This window comes from Clupea harengus, unplaced genomic scaffold (genome assembly GCF_900700415.2).
Source record: "Clupea harengus unplaced genomic scaffold, Ch_v2.0.2, whole genome shotgun sequence".
Classification (NCBI taxonomy): domain Eukaryota; kingdom Metazoa; phylum Chordata; class Actinopteri; order Clupeiformes; family Clupeidae; genus Clupea; species Clupea harengus.
This window is the reverse complement of record NW_024880099.1, coordinates 10,001-24,338: the sequence shown is the minus strand read 5'-3', so window position 1 is coordinate 24,338 and position 14,338 is coordinate 10,001. Positions and strand designations below refer to the sequence as shown.

The 14,338-nt window shown below is 46.9% G+C and overlaps 11 non-coding genes across 11 annotated transcripts; all 11 read left to right on the top strand.

The window, feature by feature from the left end:
• The first annotated feature begins 1,813 nt into the window (after positions 1 to 1,813).
• trnar-ccu lies at positions 1,814 to 1,886 on the top strand. Its single transcript has one exon. It is a non-coding gene; the product is annotated as a tRNA-Arg (tRNA).
• A 668-nt stretch (positions 1,887 to 2,554) lies between these two features.
• trnar-ccu lies at positions 2,555 to 2,626 on the top strand. The gene has a single exon. It is a non-coding gene; the product is annotated as a tRNA-Arg (tRNA).
• A 1,851-nt stretch (positions 2,627 to 4,477) lies between these two features.
• On the top strand, positions 4,478 to 4,550 carry trnar-ccu. Its single transcript has one exon. It is a non-coding gene; the product is annotated as a tRNA-Arg (tRNA).
• Positions 4,551 to 4,924: 374 nt separating this feature from the next.
• On the top strand, positions 4,925 to 4,997 carry trnar-ccu. Its single transcript has one exon. It is a non-coding gene; the product is annotated as a tRNA-Arg (tRNA).
• A 1,528-nt stretch (positions 4,998 to 6,525) lies between these two features.
• Positions 6,526 to 6,598, top strand: trnar-ccu. The gene has a single exon. It is a non-coding gene; the product is annotated as a tRNA-Arg (tRNA).
• A 662-nt stretch (positions 6,599 to 7,260) lies between these two features.
• On the top strand, positions 7,261 to 7,333 carry trnar-ccu. The gene has a single exon. It is a non-coding gene; the product is annotated as a tRNA-Arg (tRNA).
• A 372-nt stretch (positions 7,334 to 7,705) lies between these two features.
• On the top strand, positions 7,706 to 7,778 carry trnar-ccu. Its single transcript has one exon. It is a non-coding gene; the product is annotated as a tRNA-Arg (tRNA).
• Positions 7,779 to 9,175: 1,397 nt separating this feature from the next.
• trnar-ccu lies at positions 9,176 to 9,248 on the top strand. Its single transcript has one exon. It is a non-coding gene; the product is annotated as a tRNA-Arg (tRNA).
• A 373-nt stretch (positions 9,249 to 9,621) lies between these two features.
• trnar-ccu lies at positions 9,622 to 9,694 on the top strand. Its single transcript has one exon. It is a non-coding gene; the product is annotated as a tRNA-Arg (tRNA).
• Positions 9,695 to 10,356: 662 nt separating this feature from the next.
• trnar-ccu lies at positions 10,357 to 10,429 on the top strand. The gene has a single exon. It is a non-coding gene; the product is annotated as a tRNA-Arg (tRNA).
• A 662-nt stretch (positions 10,430 to 11,091) lies between these two features.
• trnar-ccu lies at positions 11,092 to 11,164 on the top strand. Its single transcript has one exon. It is a non-coding gene; the product is annotated as a tRNA-Arg (tRNA).
• The last annotated feature ends 3,174 nt before the right edge of the window (positions 11,165 to 14,338 follow it).

Below are 14,338 nucleotides of genomic sequence, written 5' to 3'. Positions count from 1 at the left end.
TGCGAGTGTTTCAACATGATGACAGCGGTGCCTTTTGGGCTGCTGTGAGAGCTGATATGTCCCCCCCTCAGCTTAGCCGAAGTGGAGAGTTCATTGGGAGATATATTGTGGGGTGCCCCTGGGGAAACCCTTACTGTGTGTATGGAATCTTTTCTGGTGCGGGTTGGAGATGTTATAACAAAAATAAACATGTACCCGTTACTGCTGATGAAGTTAAGCTGTCAGGGTGGGAAGATGAATATTGGACTGTCAGAGAAAAAGTGTCTGCTGTAAGATGGACTTTCATCCTGGAAAAGAGGGTTCTTCTGGAAAGCGACTGCGCTGAAGAATGCCTGGGTCCTGTGTGGCGCGGACTGATCGGACGGGGTGCTACGGCTTTTCGGTCCAAGAGGAGGGTGATGAATAAGGCTCGTGAGATTGGACCTGCAACCCGTACCAACCCATTTGCAATTATTAATGAGTGATAAACATATATGCTATATGTACTTTGCTGAATAATGCTTGGTTCATGTCTTGCAATGATATAACCACTGTGTGCTCTCCTAATATGTGGTGTGAAACATGCTAAATAACTGTGTGTGGAAATTGCTTGAGTTATGCTTACACAAACCTATATCCATATATGCTTGCTGAAAAAGTGTGAAATATGAAATGTGCTTAACTAACAAGAATGTAAAGCAGAACAATGTGTACTTTGAGAGAGTTTGCAAACTTCACTGTGCTGTACATTGTGTAATAGAGGAGGTGACACATGGGTCAGGGATGAACATATGTTGCTAAGAGTGTCATGAAAAAGGGGGTGTGTTAGAACATGTATGTATGTGCAGAGAGATTTAAAAGGCGTTTTTGCGTTTTGAGTCTTTAGTCTTCTGTCTTTGTCTTGATAAGAATACTCTGTATTCTTTTCTTTATTTTTGCCTTAGCTTGTGTGCTTAGAGAACCTTTTTATTTCTTTGTAACTTTTTACCTCTTTGACAATAAAAACAAGAGGACAGTTTTATTAACACCAAGAGCCGCGTCTGCGTCTTTCCTATGGACTGAGCTACCCCCGAAAAGCATGGCCTTCTTGCCTTAGTATCCCAGCCACGACCCCAGATCGGGACACAAACAGGTCATCCGCAAGAAGCCGAGACCTCTTGAAGAAAGAACGACTCTGGGACGGCTGGTGTGAATGGGTAAGACTGTCTGCTTTTCCATTTCAGGAAAAGGATACAATAAAGGTGACTGTGACTCCTTGTTGTATTTGGGGCTGAAACACACTCTATAGGGAGAAGAACAGTATGACATGATGATCCGAACTAGCCTATGTTGATGTTTTAGATAAGTGTGTCGAATAGCCATGGATAAGAAACTGTGAGAGCGCTCGAAAGCTCACGTGAATAACGCTCGGTTTTTATCTATAGGCGGGCACTAACGATCTTATTCTTCAACACCAAACAGCAGAAAGCTTGGCAAACCCCGAAAGCTGCAAATTCAATGAACTGCTTTTGTCAACATTGAAAGTGTTTCCCTATTTCACTATAGTAATTGACACAAGTGGAGCGGAGGCTGATGGCTATTTTTCCACAATGTATTTCTGCAATGAGAGCCCTGGAGCCAACAGCAAGACTGCAGTAAGGGAGAGCAGAGTGGCGCAGCGGAAGCGTGCTGGGCCCATAACCCAGAGGTCGATGGATCGAAACCATCCTCTGCTAGGCCAACCCAGACAGCTGAAAATTCAATGAACTGCTTTTGTCAAACTTGAAACTATTTCTCTATTTCACTATAGTATTTGACACTAGTGGAGTTGAGGCTGACGGCTAGCAGCAGACTGGCCCCAGTGGCCTAATGGATAAGGCACTGGCCTCCTAAGCCAGGGATTGTGGGTTCGAGTCCCATCTGGGGTGAGAAAAAGCAGAGTGGCGCAGCGGAAGCGTGCTGGGCCCATAACCCAGAGGTCGATGGATCGAAACCATCCTCTGCTAGTACCTCTTTAAGTGCCACTCCAGTATAGTTCCACGCAAGTTGGCTTTCCTAATCCGCAGTCTGACACCAGGATGAGAAGTACGCCAGGAGGCTTTCAGTGGGGAACACGTAGCCAATTTCATACCCAACAACTCACCCCCTTTAGCAGGTCTCGATATTATCAGCTGCAGTTTCTTTTTCAAATTCTAGCTTGCAATCCAATAGACACCAAACAGCAGAAAGCTTGGCAAACCCCGAAAGCTGCAAATTCAATGAACTGCTTTTTTCAACATTGAAAGTATTTCCCTATTTCACTATAGTAATTGACACAAGTGGAGCGGACGCTGATGGCTATTTTTCCACAATGTGTTTCTGCAATGAGAGCCCTGGAGCCAACAGCAAGACTGCAGTAAGGGAGAGCAGAGTGGCGCAGCGGAAGCGTGCTGGGCCCATAACCCAGAGAGTCGATGGATTGAAACCATCCTCTGCTAGGCCAACCCAGACAGCTGAAAATTCAATCAACTACTTTTGTCAAACTTGAAACTATTTCTCTATTTCACTATAGTATTTGACACTAGTGGAGTTGAGGCTGACGGCTAGCAGCAGACTGGCCCCAGTGGCCTAATGGATAAGGCACTGGCCTCCTAAGCCAGGATTGTGGGTTCGAGTCCCATCTGGGGTGAGAAAAAGCAGAGTGGCGCAGCGGAAGCGTGCTGGGCCCATAACCCAGAGGTCGATGGATCGAAACCATCCTCTGCTAGTACCTCTTTAACATTTACATTTACATTTAGTCATTTAGCAGACGCTTTTGTCCCAAAGCGACGTACAAGGGAGAGAACAGTCAAGCTAGAGCAATAAAAAAGCATGGTGTAACAATAAATACTACTTTACATGAGAATTAGAAAAAAGTGCCCACTCCAGTATAGTTCCATGCAAGTTGGCTTTCCTAATCCGCTCCACTTGTGTCAATTACTATAGTGAAATTAGGGGAAATACTTTCAATGTAGACAAAAGCAGTTCATGCTGGTTTGAGGCTGACGGCTAGCAAGCAGACTGGCCCCAGTGGCCTAATGGATAAGGCACTGGCCTCCTAACGCCAGGTATTGTGGGTTCGAGTCCCATTCTGGGGTGAGAAAAAGCAGAGTGGCGCAGCGGAAGCGTGCTGGGGCCCATAACCCAGAGGTCGATCGATCGAAACCATCCTCTGCTAGTACCTCTCTAAGTGCCACTCCAGTATAGTTCCACGCAAGTTGGCTTTCCTAATCCGGCAGTCTGACACCAGGATGAGAAGTACGCCAGGAGGCTTTCAGTGGGCAAACACGTAGCCAATTTTCATACCCAACAACTCACCCCCTTTAGCAGGTCTCGATGATTTATCAGCTGCAGTTTCTCAAATCTAGCTTGCAATCCAATAGACACCAAACAGCAGAAAGCTTGGCAAACCCCGAAAAGCTGCAAATTCAATGGAACTGCTTTTGTCAACATTGAAAGTGTTTCCCTATTTCACTATAGTAATTGACACAAGTGGAGCGGAGGCTGATGGCTATTTTTCCACAATGTATTTCTGCAATGAGAGCCCTGGGAGCCAACAAGCAAGACTGCAGTAAGGGAGAGCAGAGTGGCGCAGCGGAAGCGTGCTGGGCCCATAACCCAGAGGTCGATGGATCGAAACCATCCTCTGCTAGGCCAACCCAGACAGCTGAAAATTCAATGAACTGCTTTTGTCAAACTGAAACTATTTCTCTATTCCCACTATAGTATTTGACCACTAGGGGAGTTGAGGCTGACGGCTAGCAGCAGACTGGCCCCAGTGGCCCAATGGATAAGGCACTGGCCTCCTAAGCCAGGTATTGTGGGTTCGAGTCCCCTCTGGGGTGAGAAAAAGCAGAGTGGCGCAGCGGAAGCGTGCTGGGCCCATAACCCAGAGGTCGATGGATCGAAACCATCCTCTGCTAGTACCTCTCTAAGTGCCACTCCAGTATAGTTCCACGCAAGTTGGCTTTCCTAATCCGCAGGATGAGAAGTACGCCAGGAGGCTTTCAGTGGGGAACACGTAGCCAATTTCATACCCAACAACTCACCCCCTTTAGCAGGTCTCGATATTATCAGCTGCAGTTTCTCAAATCTAGCTTGCAATCCAATAGACACCAAACAGCAGAAAGCTTGGCAAACCCCGAAAGCTGGCAATTCAATGAAACTGCTTTTTTTTCAACATTGAAAGTATTTCCCTATTTCACTATAGTAATTGACACAAGTGGAGGCGGACGCTGATGGCTATTTTTCCACCAATGTGTTTCTGCAATGAGAGCCCTGGAGCCAACAGCAAGACTGCAGTAAGGGAGAGCAGAGTGGCGCAGCGGAAGCGTGCTGGGCCCATAACCCAGAGGTCGATGGATTGAAACCATCCTCTGCTAGGCCAACCCAGACAGCTGAAAATTCAATCAACTACTTTTGTCAAACTTGAAACTATTTCTCTATTTCACTATAGTATTTGACACTAGTGGAGTTGAGGCTGACGGCTAGCAGCAGACTGGCCCCAGTGGCCTAATGGATAAGGCACTGGCCTCCTAAGCCAGGGATTGTGGGTTCGAGTCCCATCTGGGGTGAGAAAAAGCAGAGTGGCGCAGCGGAAGCGTGCTGGGCCCATAACCCAGAGGTCGATGGATCGAAACCATCCTCTGCTAGTACCTCTTTAACATTTACATTTACATTTAGTCATTTAGCAGACGCTTTTGTCCAAAGCGACGTACAAGGGAGAGAACAGTCAAGCTAAGAGCAATAAAAAAAGCATGGTGTAACAATAAATACTACTTTACATGAGAATTAGAAAAAAAGTGCCACTCCAGTATAGTTCCATGCAAGTTGGTTTTCCTAATCCGCTCCACTTGTGTCAATTACTATAGTGAAATAGGGAAATACTTTCAATGTAGACAAAAGCAGTTCATTGCTGGAGTTGAGGCTGACGGCTAGCAGCAGACTGGCCCCAGTGGCCTAATGGATAAGGCACTGGCCTCCTAAGCCAGGTATTGTGGGTTCGAGTCCCATCTGGGGTGAGAAAAAGCAGAAGTGGCGCAGCGGAAGCGTGCTGGGCCCATAACCCAGAGGTCGATGGATCGAAACCATCCTCTGCTAGTACCTCTCTAAGTGCCACTCCAGTATAGTTCCACGCAAGTTGGCTCTCCTAATCCGCAGTCTGACACCAGGATGAGAAGTACGCCAGGAGGCTTTCAGTGGGCAACACGTAGCCAATTTCATACCCAACAACTCACCCCCTTTAGCAGGTCTCGATATTATCAGCTGCAGTTTCTCAAATCTAGCTTGCAATCCAATAGACACCAAACAGCAGAAAGCTTGGCAAACCCCGAAAGCTGCAAATTCAATGAACTGCTTTTGTCAACATTGAAAGTGTTTCCCTATTTCACTATAGTAATTGACACAAGTGGAGCGGAGGCTGATGGCTATTTTTCCACAATGTATTTCTGCAATGAGAGCCCTGGAGCCAACAGCAAGACTGCAGTAAGGGAGAGCAGAGTGGCGCAGCGGAAGGGTGCTGGGGCCATAACCCAGAGGTCGATGGATCGAAACCATCCTCTGCTAGGCCAACCCAGACAGCTGAAAATTCAATGAACTGCTTTTGTCAAACTTGAAACTATTTCTCTCTTCCACTATAGTATTTGACACTAGGGGAGTTGAGGCTGACGGCTAGCAGCAGACTGGCCCCAGTGGCCTAATGGATAAGGCACTGGCTTCCTAAGCCAGGTATTGTGGGTTCGAGTCCCCTCTGGGGTGAGAAAAAGCAGAGTGGCGCAGCGGAAGCGTGCTGGGCCCATAACCCAGAGGTCGATGGATCGAAACCATCCTCTGCTAGTACCTCTTTAACATTTACATTTAGTCATTTAGCAGACGCTTTTGTCCAAAGCAACGTACAAGGGAGAGAACAGTCAAGCTAAGAGCAATAAAAAAGCATGGTGTAACAATAAATACTACTTTACATGAGAATTAGAAAAAAGTGCCACTCCAGTATAGTTCCACGCAAGTTGGCTTTCCTAATCCGCAGTCTGACACCAGGATGAGAAGTACGCCAGGAGGCTTTCAGTGGGGAACACGTAGCCAATTTCATACCCAACAACTCACCCCCTTTAGCAGGTCTCGATATTATCAGCTGCAGTTTCTCAAATCTAGCTTGCAATCCAATAGACACCAAACAGCAGAAAGCTTGGCAAACCCCGAAAGCTGCAAATTCAATGAACTGCTTTTGTCAACATTGAAAGTGTTTCCCTATTTCACTATAGTAATTGACACAAGTGGAGCGGAGGCTGATGGCTATTTTTCCACAATGTATTTCTGCAATGAGAGCCCTGGAGCCAACAGCAAGACTGCAGTAAGGGAGAGCATAGTGGCGCAGCGGAAGCGTGCTGGCACCATAACCCAGAGGTCGATGGATCGAAACCATCCTCTGCTAGGCCAACCCAGACAGCTGAAAATTCAATGAACTGCTTTTGTCAAACTTGAAACTATTTCTCTATTTCACTATAGTATTTGACACTAGTGGAGTTGAGGCTGACGGCTAGCAGCAGACTGGCCCCAGTGGCCTAATGGATAAGGCACTGGCCTCCTAAGCCAGGTATTGTGGGTTCGAGTCCCATCTGGGGTGAGAAAAAGCAGAGTGGCGCAGCGGAAGCGTGCTGGGCCCATAACCCAGAGGTCGATGGATCGAAACCATCCTCTGCTAGTACCTCTCTAAGTGCCACTCCAGTATAGTTCCACGCAAGTTGGCTTTCCTAATCCGCAGTCTGACACCAGGATGAGAAGTACGCCAGGAGGCTTTCAGTGGGGAACACGTAGCCAATTTCATACCCAACAACTCACCCCCTTTAGCAGGTCTCGATATTATCAGCTGCAGTTTCTCAAATCTAGCTTGCAATCCAATAGACACCAAACAGCAGAAAGCTTGGCAAACCCCGAAAGCTGCAAATTCAATGAACTGCTTTTTTCAACATTGAAAGTATTTCCCTATTTCACTATAGTAATTGACACAAGTGGAGCGGACGCTGATGGCTATTTTTCCACAATGTGTTTCTGCAATGAGAGCCCTGGAGCCAACAGCAAGACTGCAGTAAGGGAGAGCAGAGTGGCGCAGCGGAAGCGTGCTGGGCCCATAACCCAGAGGTCGATGGATTGAAACCATCCTCTGCTAGGCCAACCCAGACAGCTGAAAATTCAATCAACTACTTTTGTCAAACTTGAAACTATTTCTCTATTTCACTATAGTATTTGACACTAGTGGAGTTGAGGCTGACGGCTAGCAGCAGACTGGCCCCAGTGGCCTAATGGATAAGGCACTGGCCTCCTAAGCCAGGGATTGTGGGTTCGAGTCCCATCTGGGGTGAGAAAAAGCAGAGTGGCGCAGCGGAAGCGTGCTGGGCCCATAACCCAGAGGTCGATGGATCGAAACCATCCTCTGCTAGTACCTCTTTAACATTTACATTTACATTTAGTCATTTAGCAGACGCTTTTGTCCAAAGCGACGTACAAGGGAGAGAACAGTCAAGCTAAGAGCAATAAAAAAGCATGGTGTAACAATAAATACTACTTTACATGAGAATTAGAAAAAAGTGCCACTCCAGTATAGTTCCATGCAAGTTGGCTTTCCTAATCCGCTCCACTTGTGTCAATTACTATAGTGAAATAGGGAAATACTTTCAATGTAGACAAAAGCAGTTCATTGCTGGAGTTGAGGCTGACGGCTAGCAGCAGACTGGCCCCAGTGGCCTAATGGATAAGGCACTGGCCTCCTAAGCCAGGTATTGTGGGTTCGAGTCCCATCTGGGGTGAGAAAAAGCAGAGTGGCGCAGCGGAAGCGTGCTGGGCCCATAACCCAGAGGTCGATCGATCGAAACCATCCTCTGCTAGTACCTCTCTAAGTGCCACTCCAGTATAGTTCCACGCAAGTTGGCTTTCCTAATCCGCAGTCTGACACCAGGATGAGAAGTACGCCAGGAGGCTTTCAGTGGGCAACACGTAGCCAATTTCATACCCAACAACTCACCCCCTTTAGCAGGTCTCGATATTATCAGCTGCAGTTTCTCAAATCTAGCTTGCAATCCAATAGACACCAAACAGCAGAAAGCTTGGCAAACCCCGAAAGCTGCAAATTCAATGAACTGCTTTTGTCAACATTGAAAGTGTTTCCCTATTTCACTATAGTAATTGACACAAGTGGAGCGGAGGCTGATGGCTATTTTTCCACAATGTATTTCTGCAATGAGAGCCCTGGAGCCAACAGCAAGACTGCAGTAAGGGAGAGCAGAGTGGCGCAGCGGAAGCGTGCTGGGCCCATAACCCAGAGGTCGATGGATCGAAACCATCCTCTGCTAGGCCAACCCAGACAGCTGAAAATTCAATGAACTGCTTTTGTCAAACTTGAAACTATTTCTCTATTCCACTATAGTATTTGACACTAGGGGAGTTGAGGCTGACGGCTAGCAGCAGACTGGCCCCAGTGGCCCAATGGATAAGGCACTGGCCTCCTAAGCCAGGTATTGTGGGTTCGAGTCCCCTCTGGGGTGAGAAAAAGCAGAGTGGCGCAGCGGAAGCGTGCTGGGCCCATAACCCAGAGGTCGATGGATCGAAACCATCCTCTGCTAGTACCTCTCTAAGTGCCACTCCAGTATAGTTCCACGCAAGTTGGCTTTCCTAATCCGCAGTCTGACACCAGGATGAGAAGTATGCCAGGAGGCTTTCAGTGTGGAACACGTAGCCAATTTCATACCCAACAACTCACCCCCTTTAGCAGGTCTCGATATTATCAGCTGCAGTTTCTCAAATCTAGCTTTCAATCCAATAGACGCCAAACATCAGAAAGCTTGGCAAACCCCGAAAGCTGCAAATTCAATGAACTGCTTTTTTCAACATTGAAAGTATTTCCCTATTTCACTATAGTAATTGACACAAGTGGAGCGGACGCTGATGGCTATTTTTCCACAATGTATTTCTGCAATGAGAGCCCTGGAGCCAACAGCAAGACTGCAGTAAGGGAGAGCAGAGTGGCGCAGCGGAAGCATGCTGGGCCCATAACCCAGAGGTCGATGGATCGAAACCATCCTCTGCTAGGCCAACCCAGACAGCTGAAAATTCAATGAACTACTTTTGTCAAACTTGAAACTATTTCTCTATTTCACTATAGTATTTGACACTAGTGGAGTTGAGGCTGACGGCTAGCAGCAGACTGGCCCCAGTGGCCTAATGGATAAGGCACTGGCCTCCTAAGCCAGGGATTGTGGGTTCGAGTCCCATCTGGGGTGAGAAAAAGCAGAGTGGCGCAGCGGAAGCGTGCTGGGCCCATAAACCCAGAGGTCGATGGATCGAAACCATCCTCTGCCAGTACCTCTTTAACATTTACATTTACATTTAGTCATTTAGCAGACGCTTTTGTCCAAAGCGACGTACAAGGGAGAGAACAGTCAAGCTAAGAGCAATAAAAAAGCATGGTGTAACAATAAATACTACTTTACATGAGAATTAGAAAAAAGTGCCACTCCAGTATAGTTCCATGCAAGTTGGCTTTCCTAATCCGCTCCACTTGTGTCAATTACTATAGTGAAATAGGGAAATACTTTCAATGTAGACAAAAGCAGTTCATTGCTGGAGTTGAGGCTGACGGCTAGCAGCAGACTGGCCCCAGTGGCCTAATGGATAAGGCACTGGCCTCCTAAGCCAGGTATTGTGGGTTCGAGTCCCATCTGGGGTGAGAAAAAGCAGAGTGGCGCAGCGGAAGCGTGCTGGGCCCATAACCCAGAGGTCGATGGATCGAAACCATCCTCTGCTAGTACCTCTCTAAGTGCCACTCCAGTATAGTTCCACGCAAGTTGGCTCTCCTAATCCGCAGTCTGACACCAGGATGAGAAGTACGCCAGGAGGCTTTCAGTGGGCAACACGTAGCCAATTTCATACCCAACAACTCACCCCCTTTAGCAGGTCTCGATATTATCAGCTGCAGTTTCTCAAATCTAGCTTGCAATCCAATAGACACCAAACAGCAGAAAGCTTGGCAAACCCCGAAAGCTGCAAATTCAATGAACTGCTTTTGTCAACATTGAAAGTGTTTCCCTATTTCACTATAGTAATTGACACAAGTGGAGCGGAGGCTGATGGCTATTTTTCCACAATGTATTTCTGCAATGAGAGCCCTGGAGCCAACAGCAAGACTGCAGTAAGGGAGAGCAGAGTGGCGCAGCGGAAGCGTGCTGGGCCCATAACCCAGAGGTCGATGGATCGAAACCATCCTCTGCTAGGCCAACCCAGACAGCTGAAAATTCAATGAACTGCTTTTGTCAAACTTGAAACTATTTCTCTCTTCCACTATAGTATTTGACACTAGGGGAGTTGAGGCTGACGGCTAGCAGCAGACTGGCCCCAGTGGCCTAATGGATAAGGCACTGGCTTCCTAAGCCAGGTATTGTGGGTTCGAGTCCCATCTGGGGTGAGAAAAAGCAGAGTGGCGCAGCGGAAGGGTGCTGGGCCCATAACCCAGAGGTCGATGGATCGAAACCATCCTCTGCTAGTACCTCTCTAAGTGCCACTCCAGTATAGTTCCACGCAAGTTGGCTTTCCTAATCCGCAGTCTGACACCAGGATGAGAAGTACGCCAGGAGGCTTTCAGTGGGGAACACGTAGCCAATTTCATACCCAACAACTCACCCCCTTTAGCAGGTCTCGATATTATCAGCTGCAGTTTCTCAAATCTAGCTTGCAATCCAATAGACACCAAACAGCAGAAAGCTTGGCAAACCCCGAAAGCTGCAAATTCAATGAACTGCTTTTTTCAACATTGAAAGTATTTCCCTATTTCACTATAGTAATTGACACAAGTGGAGCGGACACTGATGGCTATTTTTCCACAATGTATTTCTGCAATGAGAGCCCTGGAGCCAACAGCAAGACTGCAGTAAGGGAGAGCAGAGTGGCGCAGCGGAAGCGTGCTGGGCCCATAACCCAGAGGTCGATGGATCGAAACCATCCTCTGCTAGGCCAACCCAGACAGCTGAAAATTCAATGAACTGCTTTTGTCAAACTTGAAACTATTTCTCTCTTCCACTATAGTATTTGACACTAGGGGAGTTGAGGCTGACGGCTAGCAGCAGACTGGCCCCAGTGGCCTAATGGATAAGGCACTGGCTTCCTAAGCCAGGTATTGTGGGTTCGAGTCCCATCTGGGGTGAGAAAAAGCAGAGTGGCGCAGCGGAAGGGTGCTGGGCCCATAACCCAGAGGTCGATGGATCGAAACCATCCTCTGCTAGTACCTCTCTAAGTGCCACTCCAGTATAGTTCCACGCAAGTTGGCTTTCCTAATCCGCAGTCTGAAACCAGGATGAGAAGTACGCCAGGAGGCTTTCAGTGGGGAACACGTAGCCAATTTCATACCCAACAACTCACCCCTTTAGCAGGTCTCGATATTATCAGCTGCAGTTTCTCAAATCTAGCTTGCAATCCAATAGACACCAAACAGCAGAAAGCTTGGCAAACCCCGAAAGCTGCAAATTCAATGAACTGCTTTTTCAACATTGAAAGTATTTCCCTATTTCACTATAGTAATTGACACAAGTGGAGCGGACGCTGATGGCTATTTTTCCACAATGTATTTCTGCAATGAGAGCCCTGGAGCCAACAGCAAGACTGCAGTAAGGGAGAGCAGAGTGGCGCAGCGGAAGCGTGCTGGGCCCATAACCCAGAAGTCGATGGATCGAAACCATCCTCTGCTAGGCCAACCCAGACAGCTGAAAATTCAATGAACTGCTTTTGTCAAACTTGAAACTATTTCTCTATTTCACTATAGTATTTGACACTAGTGGAGTTGAGGCTGACGGCTAGCAGCAGACTGGTCCCAGTGGCCTAATGGATGAGGCACTGGCCTCCTAAGCCAGGGATTGTGGGTTCGAGTCCCATCTGGGGTGAGAAAAAGCAGAGTGGCGCAGCGGAAGTGTGCTGGGCCCATAACCCAGAGGTCGATGGATCGAAACCATCCTCTGCTAGTACCTCTTTAAGTGCCACTCCAGTATAGTTCCACGCAAGTTGGCTTTCCTAATCCGCAGTCTGACACCAGGATGAGAAGTATGCCAGGAGGCTTTCAGTGTGGAACACGTAGCCAATTTCATACCCAACAACTCACCCCCTTTAGCAGGTCTCGATATTATCAGCTGCAGTTTCTCAAATCTAGCTTTCAATCCAATAGACGCCAAACATCAGAAAGCTTGGCAAACCCCGAAAGCTGCAAATTCAATGAACTGCTTTTGTCAACATTGAAAGTATTTCCCTATTTCACTATAGTAATTGACACAAGTGGAGCGGACGCTGATGGCTATTTTTCCACAATGTATTTCTGCAATGAGAGCCCTGGAGCCAACAGCAAGACTGCAGTAAGGGAGAGCAGAGTGGCGCAGCGGAAGCGTGCTGGGCCCATAACCCAGAGGTCGATGGATCGAAACCATCCTCTGCTAGGCCAACCCACACAGCTGAAAATTCAATGAACTGCTTTTGTCAAACTTGAAACTATTTCTCTATTCCACTATAGTATTTGACACTAGGGGAGTTGAGGCTGACGGCTAGCAGCAGACTGGCCCCAGTGGCCTAATGGATAAGGCACTGCGCTCAAGCTGGCGGCCATAAGGCCATTTAAGAGGAGGGGGAAGAAGGAAAAAGGGAGAAAAGAGAGAAGAAAAGAAGAAAGGAGAAAGAAGGAAGAAAATTAGGGTGTTTCCGCATCCATATCTATCTGAGAAATGCATTTCTAACTGCTTAAATACACATATGAAATTTCTGAATGTTTTAAATTATTTGGACACGCCACAGACGGGATACGAACCGACGACTCAAGGTTTCGTTCTATTCGCATCCGCTCCGCAGACGGGATACGTACCTAGGACTTTGGGGATTCTAAGTTTCGTTTTATTCACATCCTCTCCGCGGATATTTATATCAAATTAAGAGTCAAATTAAGAGTTCTATAAGTGCATTTCCCCTAACTTACATAACACATAAAATTAGTATAATTGACACAATAGGATACAAATCAGCAACATAAAATAATACAAATAACAATGACATAACTCAACACCCCCACTATATATATATATATATATATATATGTCTCATACACATATATTCGTGTTCTGTATGTGTAATAATTATTTATTTCTTCTCCCACATACCTGTACCTGAAGGACCAGAATGTCCACTGCCAAGGGATCATCGCATGCAGATCTTTCCATCATTTTCAGTGTTTTTATAATTTGTATTGACTTGTTAATAACATGCAATGTTACTTTTATTAATGTTGTCATTGGCATCATCCCCATTTATTATTTTCAACATCATCATTATTATCATTACTGTTATTATTGTTATCAGTTTGCTGTTTTAACACAGATTGTCATTAAAAACACCCCCTTGTACAGCAACACAGGTCACAGACAACACTCAGAATCAGAAATGGTTTATACAAATGTTTATTTGCCACAAGCAGACTGGATACAGGACTGTAGGCACAGATTCACTGTACATAGAACCCCACTAGGCGATAGGCATAAAGCCAACTAATGGCCAACCATGTCTAACATGAAAACCCCCACACAATGTCCACACAAAAGCAAGATACATGCCTTCCCCCAAAAGGTATTATCAGTTTGCAATACTTAAACCACGCCCCACATATAGAATCCACAGAAAAAAAACACTGCAATAGATCAACCCACACCAAAGAGGAGTCATCCCAATCCAGTTTACAATCCAGACAGCAAGTCGCTACCGGCCAGTGTGGCAGGGACCCGCTTTGTCACTTTCAAGCGTGAAGACGGTTCTGCGCTGGTCCATCCACCAGGAACGCTCCCAAGTAGCACTCCGATGACGCGCAGCTCTCCCCCACGAGGAATTTCCAACTACAGAGGGACACAATACAAACAAACAAACACTTAGAGCAGCCCAAACGCCATTAAGTTGGGAGATCCAGTGACAAACTAAATGACCAGTGTGGTGGAAGAAAGAACCTCCCTTTTGCCTGGTAGCTGGAGAGTGTTGAGCAGTGTGTGAGTGTGTGTGCATGTGTTCTACCGGCATCTCTGTCTTTAAGGCCTTCTCTGTGTAGAGAGTTGAGGTGTGCGAGCGTGCGTGCGTCCGTTCCTGCCTACGCCCACCCGCCCGCCCGCCCGCCCGCCTGCCTGCCTGCGTCTGCACGGCGTGCGTGCCTGTCTGTCTGTGTCTTATCAGCTGCAGTTTCTCAAATCTAGCTTGCAATCCAATAGACACCAAACAGCAGAAAGCTTGGCAAACCCCGAAAGCTGCAAATTCAATGAACTGCTTTTGTCAACATTGAAAGTGTTTCCCTATTTCACTATAGTAA